This window comes from Anolis sagrei, chromosome 3 (genome assembly GCF_037176765.1).
Source record: "Anolis sagrei isolate rAnoSag1 chromosome 3, rAnoSag1.mat, whole genome shotgun sequence".
NCBI classification, from domain to species: domain Eukaryota; kingdom Metazoa; phylum Chordata; class Lepidosauria; order Squamata; family Dactyloidae; genus Anolis; species Anolis sagrei.
In genome coordinates this window covers 6,650,354-6,667,127 of record NC_090023.1, presented here as the reverse complement: position 1 = coordinate 6,667,127, position 16,774 = coordinate 6,650,354, and the positions used below count along the sequence as shown (strand labels likewise).

Here is a 16,774-nt window from a genome sequence, read left to right as displayed (position 1 = left end):
CCATGGCTTTGACTAGGCAATGGATCTTTGTTGCCAGTCTGATGTCTCTACTCTTCACTATTTTATCGAGACTGGACGTTGCTCTCCTCCCAAGAAGGAAGCGTCTTCTGATTTCCTGGCCACAGTCTGCATCTGCAGTAATCTTTGCGCCTAGAAATACAAAGTCTGTCACGGCCTCCACGGTTTCTCCCTCTATTTTCCAGTTGTCAATCATTCTTGTTGCCATAATCTTGGTTTTTTTGACGTTTAGCTGCAACCCGGCTTTTGCGCTTTCTTCTTTCACCTTGATTAGAAGGCTCCTCAGCTCCTCCTCGCTTTCGGCCATCAGAGTGGTGTCATCTGCATATCTGAGGTTGTTAATGTTTCTTCCAGCAATTTTCACCCCAGCTTTGCATTCCTCAAGCCCCGCACATCGCATGATGTGTTCTGCATACAAGTTAAAAAGGTTGGGTGAGAGGATGCAGCCTTGCCGTACGCCTTTCCCAATCTTGAACCAGTCTGTTGTTCCGTGGTCAGTTCTTACTGTTGCCACTTGGTCCTTGTACAGATTCCTCAGGAGAGAGGGAAGGGGGCTTGGGATGCCCATCCCACCAAGAACTTGCCACAATTTCTTATGATCCACACAGTCAAAGGCTTTAGAGTAGTCAATGAAGCAGAAGTAGATGTTTTTCTGAAACTCCCTGCCTTTCTCCATTATCCAGCGGATATTGGCAATCTGGTCTCTCGTTCCTCTGCCTTTTCTAAACCCAGCTTGAACATCTGGCAACTCTCGCTCCATGTATTGCTGGAGTCTTCCTTGCAGGATCTTGAGCATTACCTTACTGACATGAGAAATAAGGGCCACTGTACGGAAGTTGAAACTGTATTTCCATCTATATTGCCATACAATGCGGTTTGAAACTGTATCTCCGTCTACATTGCAATACAATGCAGTTTGAAACTGTGTCCCCATCTGTATTGCCATATAATGCAGTTTGAAACTGTATTTCCATCTGCATTGCCATACAATGCGGTTTGAAACTGTGTCCCCATCTACGTTGCCATATAATGCACTTTGAAACTGTGTCCCCATCTGTATTGCCATATAATGCAGTTTGAAACTGTATTTCCATCTGCATTGCCATACAATGCGGTTTGAAACTGTGTCCCCATCTGTATTGCCATATAATGCAGTTTGAAACTGTATTTCCATCTGCATTGCCATACAATGCGGTTTGAAACTGTGTCCCCATCTGTATTGCCATATAATGCAGTTTGAAACTGTGTCCCCATCTACGTTGCCATATAATGCACTTTGAAACTGTGTCCCCATCTGTATTGCCATATAATGCAGTTTGAAACTGTATTTCCATCTGCATTGCCATACAATGCGGTTTGAAACTGTGTCCCCATCTGTATTGCCATATAATGCAGTTTGAAACTGTATCTCCATCTACATTGCATTACAATGCACTTTGAAACTGTGTCCCCATCTGTATTGCCATATAATGCAGTTTGAAACTGTATTTCCATCTGCATTGCCATACAATGCGGTTTGAAACTGTGTCCCCATCTACGTTGCCATATAATGCACTTTGAAACTGTGTCCCCATCTGTATTGCCATATAATGCAGTTTGAAACTGTGTCCCCATCTACGTTGCCATATAATGCACTTTGAAACTGTGTCCCCATCTGTATTGCCATATAATGCAGTTTGAAACTGTGTCCCCATCTACGTTGCCATATAATGCACTTTGAAACTGTGTCCCCATCTGTATTGCCATATAATGCAGTTTGAAACTGTATTTCCATCTGCATTGCCATACAATGCGGTTTGAAACTGTGTCCCCATCTGTATTGCCATATAATGCAGTTTGAAACTGTGTCCCCATCTACGTTGCCATATAATGCACTTTGAAACTGTGTCCCCATCTGTATTGCCATATAATGCAGTTTGAAACTGTGTCCCCATCTACGTTGCCATATAATGCACTTTGAAACTGTGTCCCCATCTGTATTGCCATATAATGCAGTTTGAAACTGTATTTCCATCTGCATTGCCATACAATGCGGTTTGAAACTGTGTCCCCATCTGTATTGCCATATAATGCAGTTTGAAACTGTATTTCCATCTGCATTGCCATACAATGCGGTTTGAAACTGTGTCCCCATCTGTATTGCCATATAATGCAGTTTGAAACTGTGTCCCCATCTACGTTGCCATATAATGCACTTTGAAACTGTGTCCCCATCTGTATTGCCATATAATGCAGTTTGAAACTGTATTTCCATCTGCATTGCCATACAATGCGGTTTGAAACTGTGTCCCCATCTGTATTGCCATATAATGCAGTTTGAAACTGTGTCCCCATCTACGTTGCCATATAATGCACTTTGAAACTGTGTCCCCATCTGTATTGCCATATAATGCAGTTTGAAACTGTATTTCCATCTGCATTGCCATACAATGCGGTTTGAAACTGTGTCCCCATCTGTATTGCCATATAATGCAGTTTGAAACTGTGTCCCCATCTACGTTGCCATATAATGCACTTTGAAACTGTGTCCCCATCTGTATTGCCATATAATGCAGTTTGAAACTGTATTTCCATCTGCATTGCCATACAATGCGGTTTGAAACTGTGTCCCCATCTGTATTGCCATATAATGCAGTTTGAAACTGTGTCCCCATCTACGTTGCCATATAATATAGTTTGAAACTGTGTCCCCATCTGTATTGCCATATAATGCAGTTTGAAACTGTATTTCCATCTGCATTGCCATACAATGCGGTTTGAAACTGTGTCCCCATCTGTATTGCCATATAATGCAGTTTGAAACTGTGTCCCCATCTACGTTGCCATATAATGCACTTTGAAACTGTGTCCCCATCTGTATTGCCATATAATGCAGTTTGAAACTGTATTTCCATCTGCATTGCCATACAATGCGGTTTGAAACTGTGTCCCCATCTGTATTGCCATATAATGCAGTTTGAAACTGTATTTCCATCTGCATTGCCATACAATGCGGTTTGAAACTGTGTCCCCATCTGTATTGCCATATAATGCAGTTTGAAACTGTGTCCCCATCTACGTTGCCATATAATATAGTTTGAAACTGTGTCCCCATCTATGTTAATAAATAATAAAAAACTTTATTTATACCCCGCTACCATCTCCCCAAGGGACTCGGTGCGGTTTACATGAGGCCAAGCCCACAATACATCAATACAAGCAATAACAACAACAGTAAAACAATTAAATAAAACTCATAAACAAGAAAAGCAATATACAATGACAGTAATACAACACACAATTAAAATCTATGGCTGAGCCAAATGTAATTAAAGTTAAAAAATAATGCTAGGTATTCTGTTGCGCGCTGGGCCTGTAATAGCAGTACTTTTCTATAGGACGTATACTTTAAGCCCAGCAGGAAGCCAGGGGCCCCTCAAAGAGAGGTTCTCAGGGATTTTTCTGAAGTGATGGTCTTTAGAGTCTTTAATGATGCAACAAAGTCTTTATTTTGGAACAAACAGCAAATCTTCAATGGTTCAAACAACACTTCAAGGCTTTCTTAGTCTAGTCCTCAATGGGCTGGTACCTGACTTTAATTAACTGTACTTTCTCTGTAGGAAAAACCCTATTTAACCTCTCCCAGGCTGCTAACTATCTATGCCTCATCGGTGTGGGTCCTACTACCGATTCCAAATGCGTCTGGGTATTGAGTAGACCTACCAGCTGAGGCTTGAAGATATTTCAGCTGGAATTCTGTGGATCTGTAGTGCTGTCCTCCCTCAGAGAGTTCTTTGAGAACTTCAGGGCTGTTTTCCCTCTGTTTGCTGAGAGGCTGTGAGCTCTCAGCCAGAGCCTTGGGACCTTTTCCCTGGAAGCTCTTTTTCCCTGGATAGTCTTGAGAAAAGAAGCTTTTCTACAGGACGAGCTGGTCTAAGTCCTATAGTTTAGCTTCCTTGTGTGAGACTGACCAAAAAATGGCTCCTTTCCCTCCCAGAGCCCTGAACAAGGGGCAGAACCAAAGCTTAATTATGATAGACAGGAGGCCTGCCCTATGACTGCAAACAGATAACAGAAAGAAAATAAAGTTGGGGCTCCTGGTACAGCAGTACCAGCACACTAGGCATGAATAAGGTAGGAGAGATGGGGCGTTGGTGGGAGCGTACAACAATCCTGTCAGTGTAAAGTGCATTTAGAGGGCACAATACCATACAATGCAGTTTAAAACTGTGTCTCCATCTACACTGCCATATAATACAGTTTGAAAGATCCACAGAATTCCAGCTGAAATATCTTCAAGCCTTGGCTGGTAGGTCTACTTGATACCCAGACATATTTGGAATCGGTAGTAGGACCCACACAAATGAGGCATAGATAGTTAGCAGCCTGGGAGAGGTTAAAAAGGGTTAAATGGTATTATATGGGTCTACAATGCAGGCCCATCTACGCTGCCATATAATGCAGTTTGAAACTGCATTATATGGTCATATAGACTGATAATAATGCTGTTCAATTGGAATATAAGAGTCTATACTAACCATATGATGCAGTTTCAAACTGCATTATATGGCAGCGTAGATGGGCCTTCATTGTAAACCCATATAATACCATTTAACTGCATTATATGAGTCTACACTGAGCATATAACACAGTTCAAATTGCATTATATAGCAGTGTAGGTGAGGTCTGCATTTTAGACCAATATAATGCAGTTTCAAGTTGCAAGATATGGCAGTGTAGATCCAGCCTTTATATATGGGATGCAGGCCATCTAGGCAGGGATACGTGCCTCTTCCACAACCAACCCCAAAAGAAACCAAAACAAAAGTTGGTTTGTTTTGAGTTATGTGTCTCGGAGTGCATCTATACTGTAAACTTAATGCTGTTATGGTGTCTCACTAAACTACAAATCCCAAGGTTCCATAGCATTCAGCCATGGCAGTGAAAGTGATGCCAAACTGCATTCATTCTACATGGAGATGCAGTGGAGACATGTCTGGCTTTTTCCTCCTTGTTGCAGCATTTGCTGAGTTACTACCCAAGGTCTGAAGTTAGGATGGATGACCTCCAGAGTTCTCCTTCCTCCTTGCTTTTAGAGCCTGAGTCCTGTTGCAGGACAGCAGTGAGAGAAGAGCCAAGCAGTGGTGCCATTAATACGAACGGCCCCGAAAGTCATTCAGGAAATCCGCTTGCTGAAATTCACAAAGGAGACGCAGGAAATATTTCACTGTAAAAAATCTGGGACAAGAGGAAGCAATAGGGCGCATTTGCCTGAGAGAGACCTGGCAGAATTACAATAGCATTGCCTTTGAAAAATGGAGATTCCATTTCAAATTGTACATTGTCAGGAAAAATTTCCCAGGTATCAAAAACATTCTCAGCTGGTACTTTAGGCGAGTTGGAGCAAAGACTACGTTGCCATGTAATGCACTTTGAAACTGTGTCCCCATCTGTATTGCCATATCATAGAATCATAGATTCAAAGAGTTGGAAGAGACCTCATGGGCCATCCAGTCCAACCCCATTCTGCCAAGAAGCAGGAATATTGCATTCAAATCACCCCTGACAGATGGCCATCCAGCCTCTGTTTCAAAGCTTCCAAAGAAGGAGCCTCCACCACACTCCGGGGCAGAGAGTTCCACTGCTGAACGGCTCTCACAGTCAGGAAGTTCTTCCTCGTGTTCAGATGGAATCTCCTCTCTTGTGGTTTGAAGCCTTTGTTCCATTGCGTCCTAGTCTCCAGGGAGGCAGAAAACAAGCTTGCTCCCTCTTCGCTGTGGCTTCCTCTCACATATTTATACATGGCTATCATACTTACCTACTTTTACTTTACTTAGGCAATCCCTCATAGCTAGAGGATGATTGTCTTCCAGATGTGGTGTCCTGACGGTGGGTCCGTAGATGACTGTGGAGCCCTATTCTTGACCTGCATATTCTCCCGCAGTGAGGGTGTCGGTTTCCAGGGGGAAGGTAGTCCCTGTCAGGGTTGGCTTGACGCGCCTTCCTCTTGGCACGTTTCTCTCTTTTGCCCTCAATCCGTGCCTCTTCAAATTCTACAGCACTGCTGGTCACAGCTGACCTCCAGCTGGAGCGCTCAAGGGTCAGGGCTTCCCAGTTCTAGGTATCCATGCCACAGTTTTTAAGGTTGGTTTTAAGCCCATCTTTAAATCTCTTTTCCTGTCCTCCAACATTCAATTTCCTGTTCTTGAGTTTGGAGTAGAGGAACTGCTTTGGAAGATGGTGGTCAGGCATCTGGACAACGTGGCGGTTACAGCGGAGTTGATGGCGGAGGACCATTGCATCAGTACTGGTGGTCTTTTTTTCTTCCAGCACGCTGATGTTTGTCCGCCTGTCTTCCCAAGAGATTTGCAGGATTTTCTGGAGGCAACACTGATGGAATCATTCCAGGAGTTGCATGTGATGTCTGTAGACAGTCCACGTTTCGCAGGCATATAGCAGGGAGGACAAAAGCTTTATAGACAAGCACCTTAGTATCCCTACGGATGTCCCGGTCCTCAAACATTGTGCTTCATTCGGAAAAATGCTGCACTCACAGAGTTCAGGCAGTGTTGTGTTTCAGTGTCAATGTTGACTTTGGTGGAGAGGTGGCTGCCAAGGGAGCAGAAACTGTTAACATTTTCTAATATTACACAATTCAGCAGTATTTCTGGCATTGGGGAGCGATTGGCTGGTGACTGCTGGAAGGGCACTTTGGTTTTCTCAATGTTCAATGACAAGCTGAGCTTCTCGTATGCTTGTGCCAAGGTGTTTAGAGTAGCTTGTAGGTCTTCTTCTGAATGCGCACAGATGACATTATCATCAGCATATTGGAGTTCTATAACAGATGTTGTAACCCACCACAGCAGTATTTCTGGCATTGGGGAGCGATTGGCTGGTGACTGTTGGAAGAGCACTTTGGTTTTCTCGATGTTCAATGGCAGGCTGAGCTTCTCGTATGCTACTGCGTGGCTTGTGGGTCTTAGAATCATAGAATCATAGAATCATAGAATCATAGAGTTGGAAGAGACCTCATGGGCCATCCAGTTCAACCCCCTGCCAAGAAGCAGGAATATTGCATTCAAATCACCCCTGACAAATGGCCATCCAGCCTCTGCTTAAAAGCTTCCAAAGAAGGAGCCTCCACCACACTCCGGGGCAGAGAGTTCCACTGCTGAACGGCTCTCACAGTCAGGAAGTTCTTCCTAATGTTCAGATGGAACTTCTTCTGAGTGCACACAGACGACATTGTCATCACCATATTGGAGTTCTATATTGACTTGCCTAGCACCCCTATCAGAGTGTAATAATAATAATAATAATAATAATAATAATAATAATTTATTTGTATGCTGCTTTTTCTCTTAGCAGAGACTCAAGTGGTGAATAGCGCTAAAAGAGTGGAATATACAATATAAAGACTAAATTGCCCACTACTGCCAGTGTCTTACCAAATTCAACTTACTAGGAGGGTGTGTCTACACTGAAGAATGAATGCAATTTGAAATCATTTTAACTTTCATGGCTCACTGATGGAAAATCTTGGGAGTTGTAGTTTGGCGAGGCTGCCAAAGAGCAGAAGAAACCTTCTTTGCTCTTTGGTAGAGAAGGTTTTGAAAAAAACACAAACTTTTCCATAAATCGGAAGTGGTTTAAAGGTGAATAGCAAAGTCCCTTTTACAACCTGAATGGGAAAAGGGACAGATGATGATGATGATGATGATGATGATTATTATTATTATTATTATTATGGTTTATTTCCCTGAATCCCTGAGATGGAGGTTGAGAGCGGCTTGTGTTCTGTGTTCTGGAAGATATGCTTTGGCGAGCAAGATTTCATCAAACTGCCGTTCTCAGGACTCCCCGGGGCAGCTGATCTCATTTTTGCAACTGGTTCGGACGCGTTCCACGGAGCGGTTATCCGGGGCCTCGGATCTGTTTATTAGCATCTTAACCGCTTGCAGTGTAATCATTTCCTGTCCTTATCCCAAAAGGAAACCTTCATAGAATCAAGAGAGTTTGGCGAGACCCAAGGGCCATTCAGGGAGACACAATCAAAGCCCTCCGGACAGATGGCCATCCAGTCTCTATTTTAAAACTTCCAAAGGAGGAGATACCACCACATTCCAAAGCATCATATTCAACTATCAAACAGCTAGCTAACATCAGGATGTCACTTCTAAATTTTCAGTAGGATCTCTTTTCCTAGAGCTTTTATTCATTCTTCCATTGTGTCCTCGTCTCTGGTAGGCTGTTAGGAATTGTGGGAGTTGAAGTCCAAAATACCTGGAAGGAGGGCCCAAGTTTGCCCATGCTTGCTGTAGAGAGACAATGTCCCGAAATTGCATTTGGGGCTGATCTTGTTTCTTAATGCTGGAAACAGACCCCATCGAGTCTTGCGTTTCCCTTGGTGTCTCTCTCAGGGTTGAGCAACAGAGGAGAGAAACTTTGATCTCATTGCCTCAATGCTTCCTAACATGTTTTGGTCTCTTGCAAACAGAGGGAGGCGAAGGGAGTTTCTTTTTTTGCAGAGAGTGCATTGTCAGCAGATGTCCAATTATCCACAATCCCAACGGATGATTGACTCTTGCTTGCTGATTTTTTTCCTGAGCGTTACACCCCAAAGCAGAATTTTCTAGGAGCAATCCTTGTAGGGATAAAGGTGTGGAATTAATTCAACAAATGGAGGCTTTTAAACAGAGGCTGGATGGCTATCTGTTGGGGGTGCTTTGAATGCAATTTCCTGCTTCTTGGGAAGGGGTTGGACTGGATGGTCAATGAGGTCTCTTCTAACTCTATGATTCTATGTTTCTATGAAATATATGAAAATAAATGATATTTTATTGCAATAAAATAGCAATAACAACAGCATGTTGTTGAAGGCTTTCATGGTCGGACTCACTGAGGTGCTGTGAGTTTTCTGGGCTGTCTGGCGATTTTCCAGAAGCATTCTCTCCTGACGTTTCAGCCACATCTATGGCAAGCATCCTCAGAGGTTGAGGTATCTCTTGGAAATTAAATAAGTGAGGCTTATACATCTGTGGAATGACCAAGGTGGGAGAAAGAACCCTTGTCTACTAGAGGTAGAATCATAGAATCAAAGAATTGGAAGAGACCTCCTGGGCCACCCAGTCCAACCCCATTCTGCCAAGAAGCAGGAATATTGCATTCAAATCACCCCTGACAGATGGTCATCCAGCCTCTGTTTAAAAGCTTCCAAAGAATGAGCCTCCACCACACTCCGGGGCAGAGAGTTCCACTGCTGAACGGCTCTCACAGTCAGGAAGTTCTTCCTCATGTTCAGATGGAATCTCCTCTCTTGTAGTTTGAAGCCATTGTTCCATTGCATCCTAGTCTCCAGGGAAGCAGAAAGGAAGCCTACTCCCTCCTCCCTGTGGCTTCCTCTCATATATTTATACATGGCTATCACGTGTCCTCTCATCCTTCTCTTCTTCAGGCTAATCATGCCCAGCTCCTTAAGCCGCTCCTCATAGGGCTTGTTCTCCAGACCCTTTATCATTTTAACTGTAACATTTAACATTTAACATTTTAAAGGTAGCTGTAAATGTTGCAATTTGCCACCTTGATTAGCATTTAATGGCCTGCAGTTTCAATGCCTAGCTGGTTGCTGCCTGAGGGAATCCTTTGTTGGGAGGTGTTAGCTGGCCCTGATTGATTCTTGTCTGGAATTCCCCTGCTTTTTGACAACAACGCAGTATTAACAACAGTATTATGATTCCTTGGCATTGTACTCCTTGCTTTGCACTGTAGAAAACTATCTGGGGCCGATTGATTTTAAATGTTCTTTATTCATATATGTAATATTTTTGCCTATTATATTGAAGGACAATCCCACGCCAATTTTGCATTTATCCCATTCCCTTGTCTTATTGTTTACAGCCTGGCTACGTTTACAGTAGCTTATCGCCATTGGTCTTAAGTTGTTGTTTTATATGTTTTATACTATTGTATATTATATTGTGTCTTATTTTATGTTTTGTTTCTAGGCACTTTGTGCCATGTGTAAGCCATCCAAAGTCACTTTGGGGAGATGATGGCGAGTTACAAGAATAAAGTTGTTATTGTTATAAATACTTTTAACACAATTGATTCTCTAACTTTAAAATCTTTTTTTGTTATCCATTGCTGCTATTGTATGTTGATTTATTGTATAGACTACTGCAACGCGCTCTACGTGGGGTTGCCTTTGAAGACTGTCTGGAAGCTTCAAATGGTCTATGATTCTATGACTCAGGACGGCTTCCAAACAGGCACCATTCGATGCCAAACATAGTTTAAAACACATAATAAATACATACACAAATTAAAATAGTTATACATATACATTAAGAACCTGCTCGCTAGATTAAAATTGCCAAAAATTAAAATTGTTGTCTAAAACAGTCCAAGTCCAGTCCTATGCATCTTGTCTTTCCCAGTAAAACAAATTATCCTGTAAACGCTTGATCCCATAACCAGGATTTAAGCTTCTTCTGGAAGGTCAGGAGGGAGGGGGCAGATCTAACCTCATTGGGGAGAGATTTCCACAGCTGAGGGGCTACCACGGAGAAGACCCTGTCTCTCATTCCTACCAAATGCGACTGTGATGATGGTGGGACCAAGAGCAGGGCCTCCACGGATGATCCTAAGGTCCTAGACGGAACGTAGGGGGAGATAAGTTCGGACAGGTAAATTGGGTCAGAACTATTTAAGATTTTATAGGTAAGCACCAGCACTTTGAATTGAGCCCTAATAGGCAGCCAGTGGAGCTGGCGTAGCAAAGGAGTTATACACTCCCTGTACCCTGCTCCCATGAGCAACCTGGCTGTTGAGTGTTGGACTAACTGAAGCTTCCGAGCCGTCTTCAGAGGCAACCCCATGTAGAGTGCATTGCAGTAGTCTATTCGGGATGTAACCAGAGTGTGGACCACTGTGGTTGTTGCACTCCAGGACAGGAAAAGCCCTCTGACTTTAACCACCACACGTTGAATAGGAAAACAATCCTTTTATTGGAGATAATTAAAAAGCAGCAGAGTAAAAAGCACTTTAAAGAAATAGGTAAATCCAATTAGGTAAGAAGATAAGCAGGAACAAAGTAGTCCAGGGTAAAGCTCAGCCAAGTCCATGAAAACAAAGTCCACACTTCTCTAACATAATCCAGAAAACCAGGAAACATTAATCCAAGGCATGAGTATGTAGTCATAAAATCCAATAACCAAACTATGAAACAAGACATACTTAAGCATGAATCTTCCAAGCTAGGGTTCCATGAAACAAGGACAAGAACTTAACTTGATTCCAAACGATGTTTCATCTGGCTACATTTCCCGCACTTGGGACTTTTATCCCCTCGTTAAGCTATCCCAAGCACTCAGAAATTAGTTTTGCTTTAATTGAGATTCCCTTATCTTTTTCTGTTGGAGCCTGGCAGAACGCCGAAGCCACTGTCCGGCTTGTCTGTTTTGACTAATCTCCTGCTGTCTATCTATTTGCTCATTAACTTCTGCAGGTGCCGAGTTGTTTTCAAGCCCCAAATCCTGGGAACTCTCTGGTAGCAATTCAGGGAGTACATCATCATCATCAACACAAACGATGTTTCATCTGGCTACATTTCCCATACTTGGGTCTTTTATCCCCTTGTTAAGCTATCCCAAGCACTCAGAAATTAGTTTTGCTTTAATTGAGATTCTCTTATCTTTTTCTGTTGGAGCCTAGCAGAGCGCCCAAGCCACTGTCTGGCTTGTCTGTTTTGACTAATATCCTGCCGTCTATCTATTTGCTCATTAACTTCTGCAGGTGCCAAGTTGTTTTCAAGCTCCAAATCCTGGGAACTCTCTGGTAGCAATTCAGGGAGTACATCATCAACATCAACACAAACAATGTTTCATCTGACTACATTTCCCGCACTTGGGACTTTTATCCCCTCGTTAAGCTATCCCAAGCACTCAGAATTGGTTTCGCTTTAATTGGGATTCCCTTATCTTTTTCTGTTGGAACCTAGCAGAGTGCCAAAGCCACTGCTCGGCTTGTCTGTTTTGACTAATCTCCTGCCGTCTATCTATTTGCTCATTAACTTCTGCAGGTGCCAAGTTGTTTTCAAGCCCCAAATCCTGGGAATTATCTGGTAGCAATTCAGGGAGTACATCATCATCATCCCCACACCTTTCAGGGACATTCTCATGGGAAACCACTTTGAAGAGGGATGTCCTGGTCATTCTTTGCATCAATATCCTTGACCAAACCATTGCCATCTTGAAACTCATTGACATCACTCCCCACATCCAAAGCACCCTGATCCTGAAACACAATCACAGACTGAACTCCAACAGTGGCCTCCAGATCAACTCTTATCATCAACGTTTATCATACTGGAGGACCTAGAGCAGTGGTTCTCAACCTTCCTAATGCCGTGACCCCTTAATGCAGTTCCTCATGTGTTGGTGACCCCCAACCATAACATTATTTCCATTGGTACTTCGTAACTGTAATTTTGCTACTGTTATGAATTGTAATGTAAATATCTGATATGCAGGTCATTCACTGGACCAAATTTGACACAAATAGCCAATATGCTCAAATGTGAATATTGATGGGGTTGGGGGGGGGATTCATTTTGTCATTTGGGAGTTGTAGTTGCTGGGATTTATAGTTAACCTGTAATCAAAGAGCATTCCGAACTCCTCCAACAAAAGAATCAAGCCAAATTTGGCACACAGAACTCCCAAGACCAAGAGAAAGCACTGGAAGGGTTTGTTGGGCATTGACCTTGAGTTTGGGAGTTGTAGTTCACCTACATCCAGAGAGCACTATGGACTCAAACAGTGATGGATCTGGACCAAACTTGGCATGAATACTCAATATGCCCAAATATGAACACTGGTGGAGTTTGGGTAAAATCGACCTTGACATTTGGGAGTTGTAATTGCTGGGATTTATAGTTAATCTATAATCAAATAGCACTCTGAACCCAGCCCAAAATGGATCTGCACCAAACTTGGCATACTACTGACATGGCCAATATTAACTACTGGTGGGGTCGGGGGGGCTGTTTCTGAGTTCTGGGAGTTGTCATTCACCAACACCAACAAGGATAAGGACAGGCAGAGAGATCTTCAGCCTCCTCTGCCAAAAGGGTTCAGAAATATGTGTTTTCTGATGGTCTTTGGCAACCCCTCTGAAACCGCCTCACAACCCCCCCAGGGGTCCCGACCCCCAGGTTGAGAAACTCATTGACATCACTCCCCACATCCAAAGCACCCTGATCCTGAAACACAATCAGAGACTGAACTCCAACAGTGACCTCCAGATCAACTCTTATAATCAATGTTTGTCATACTGGAGGAATCATAGAATCATAGAATCATAGAATCAAAGAGTTGGAAGAGACCTCATGGGCCATCCAGTCCAACCCCATTCTGCCAAGAAGCAGGAATATTGCATTCAAATCACCCCTGACAGATGGCCATCCAGCCTCTTCTTAAAAGCTTCCAAAGAAGGAGCCTCCAGCACACTCCGGGGCAGAGAGTTCCACTGCTGAATGGCTCTCACAGTCAGGAAGTTCTTCCTAATGTTCAGATGGAATCTCCTCTCTTGTAGTTTGAAGCCATTGTTCCACGTCCTAGTCTCCAAGGAAGCGGAAAACAAGCTTGCTCCCTCCTCTCTGTGGCTTCCTCTCACATATTTATACATGGCTATCATGTCTCCTCTCAGCCTTCTCTTCTTCAGGCTAAACATGCCCAGTTCCCTAAGCCGCTCCTCATAGGGCTTGTTCTCCAGACCCTTGATCATTTTAGTCGCCCTCCTCTGGACACATTCCAGCTTGTCAATATCTCTCTTGAATTGTGGTGCCCAGAATTGGACACAATATTCCAGATGTGGTCTAACCAAAGCAGAATAGAGGGGTAGCATTACTTTCTTAGATCTAGACTCTATGCTCCTATTGATGCAGGCCAAAATCCCATTGGCTTTTTTTGCCGCCGCATCACATTGTTGGCTCATGTTTAACTTGTTGTCCACGAGGACTCCAAGATCTTTTTCACACGTACTGCTCTCGAGCCAGGCGTCCCCCATTCTGTATCTTTTCATTTCATTTTTTCTGCCAAAGTGGAGTATCTTACATTTGTCACTGTTGAACTTCATTTTGTTAGGACCTAAAGAAAACACTAGGTATTTGTAGATTCTCCAATGTGATTTTATGGTGGACTTTCATAAGCGTCTGAGGAGGAAAAGGCCAGATTTTGTTCATTTTCATGGTTTCCTCCTTTCTGTTGAAACTGTCCACATGCTTCTTGTGGATTTCAATGGCTTCTCTGTGGAGTCTGACATGGTAGTTGTTAGAGTGATCCAGCATTTCTGTTTTCTCAAATAGTATGAGGTTGTTAGGAGTGGTGGGAGTTGAAGTCCCAAACACCTGGCAGCCCGAAGTTTGCCCAGGCCTGTGGTGCAGGGTTTGGCTTGGCATCTGTGTCCTCGTTCAGAGCAGGGAGCAAATGCTTGTTCCAGCTGCCAGTCGAAAGGGTCGAGATCAGAGAAGTGGCCCTTACCTTGTTTGAACTTTGGGCTGCCAGACCAGCAAAGGGGAGACAGACGAGAAAAGAAACCAAGCGGGTGCCGAGTTTCCCTTTTACGGGCAAAGTTTTCCAACGGGATCCTTGAATATCTCCCCAGCCTTTCGGCCTCCTTGTGCCCCAGCCATAACACAAAACAGTATTTTATTTTCCTTTTGATTTATGATGTATCCAGCCAGGGCACAGTGGGTGATTCGCTTTCTGAAGGATCAGAACGAAGGGATGAATTTGGGATGGAGACGGATGTTACGGAATGTAACTGGGAACCACATGTAACTTGGCTGCAAATTCAGATATTACATGCAGTGCATGCAGCAGATCACAAACTGCCCTTTAGCATCGAAGGATGGAGAAAGAAGGGGAAATGCCCCTGCAACATTTTAAGGAAATTATTTGGAGACTTATCCAAAACCTCTCATTTCCCAGAAATATTTTATATTTTGACAACAGGTGCTTTCATTTCATGATTACAATACTTATCTTTCAGCAGACTCAAAAGTGCTCACAGGTGTTCCACTGGCAAGTGAAAATTAAATTAAAATTAAAAAAGTAAAATTGTTTTGTTGAAGACTTTCATAGCCAGAATCACTGGGTTGTTGTAGTTTTTTTCGGGCTATATGGCCATGTTCTGGTGGCATTCTCTCCTGACATTTCGCCTGCATGTATGGCAAGCATCCTCAGAGGTTGTGAGGTCTGTTGGAACTAGAAAAAATGGTTTATTTATCTGTGGAAAGATCAGGGTGGGACAAGGAACTCTTGTCTGCTGGAGCTAGGTGTGAATGTTTCAACTGACCACCTTGATTAGCATTTGATTGCCTGGCAGTGCCTGGAGCAATCTTTTGTTGAGAGATGATTAGATGTCCCTGACTGTTTTCCCTCTGCTGTTTTGCTGTTTTAATTTTAGAGTTTTTGAATACTAGTAGCCAGATTTTTTTTCAATGTATTGTCAAAGGCTTTCATGGCCGGAATCACTGGGTTGTTGTAGGTTTTCCGGGCTATATGGCCATGTTCTAGAGGCATTTTCTAATGCTAATCAAGGTGGTCAGTTGAAACATTCACACCTAGCTCCAGCAGACAAAAGTCCTTTGTTCCACTCTGGTCTTTCCACAGATATATAAACCCATTTTCCTACTTCCAACAGACCTCACTACCTCTAAGGATGCTTGCCATAGATGCAGGCAAAATGTCAGGAGAAAATGCCTCTAGACCATGGCCATATAGCCCGGAAAAGCTACAACAACCCACATATTTTTTTTCATTTTCATGGTCTCTTCCTTTCTGTTGAAATTGTCCACATGCTTGTGGATTTCAATGGCTTCTCTGTGAAGTCTGACATGGTGGTTGTGAGAGTGGTCTGGCACTTCTGTGTTCTCAAATAATATGCTGTGTCCAGGTTGGTTCATCAGGTGCTCTGCTATGGCTGATTTCTCTGGTTGGAGTAGTTTGCAGTACCTTTCATGTTCCTTGATGCATGTCTGGGCAATGCTGTGTTTGGCGGTCCCTATGTAGACTTGTAAAATTGTTGTTTTGTGGGTAGTGGAAAGAAAACCCAAGCCTAACCCCCACTTAATTTTATTGTTGCACCATTAGCCACTTTAAGCCTTGTTCAAGAGAGAAAATATTATTATCATTATTATTATTATTATTATTATTTAGCATGTCAGAAGCGAATTGAGATTACAATTGTAATGTATTTTAAAAAACACAAAGTTAAAAACTTGGCATTATACTAAATTTTCTTTGACCCGAAACCGGCCACTTGGAGTGCCTCTGGTGTTGCTATGAGGAGGTCCTCCATTATGCATGTGGCAGGGCTCAGACCACATTGTAGTAAGCGGTCTGTGGTTTGCTCTTGTCCACACTTGCATGTCGTGGACTCCACTTTGTGGCCCCATTTCTTAAGGTTGGCTCTGCATCTCGTGGTGCCAGAGCGCAGTCTGTTCAGCACCTTCCAAGTTGCCCTGTCTTCTGTATTCCCAGGAGGGAGTTTCTCATCCAGTATCAGCCATTGATTGAGGTTCAGGGTTTAAGCCTGCCACTTTTGGACTCTTGCTTGCTGAGAGTATCTCTGTAGATCTTAGAAAGCTATTTCTTGATTTAAGGCATTGGCATGCTGGCTGATATCCAAACAGAGGATGGGCTGGAGATGTCACTGCTTTGGTCCTTTCATTACAGGTTGCTACTTCCTAACAGATGTCAGGTAATGCAATACC

At 43.2% G+C, this 16,774-nt stretch overlaps 1 protein-coding gene across 2 annotated transcripts in view; it reads left to right on the top strand.

Moving 5' to 3' along the window:
• The window catches only part of ARHGEF17 (Rho guanine nucleotide exchange factor 17), a 286,248-nt gene that overhangs the window by 24,441 nt on the left and 245,033 nt on the right, over nt 1-16,774 (top strand). The gene's annotated exons all lie outside the window — the stretch shown is intronic.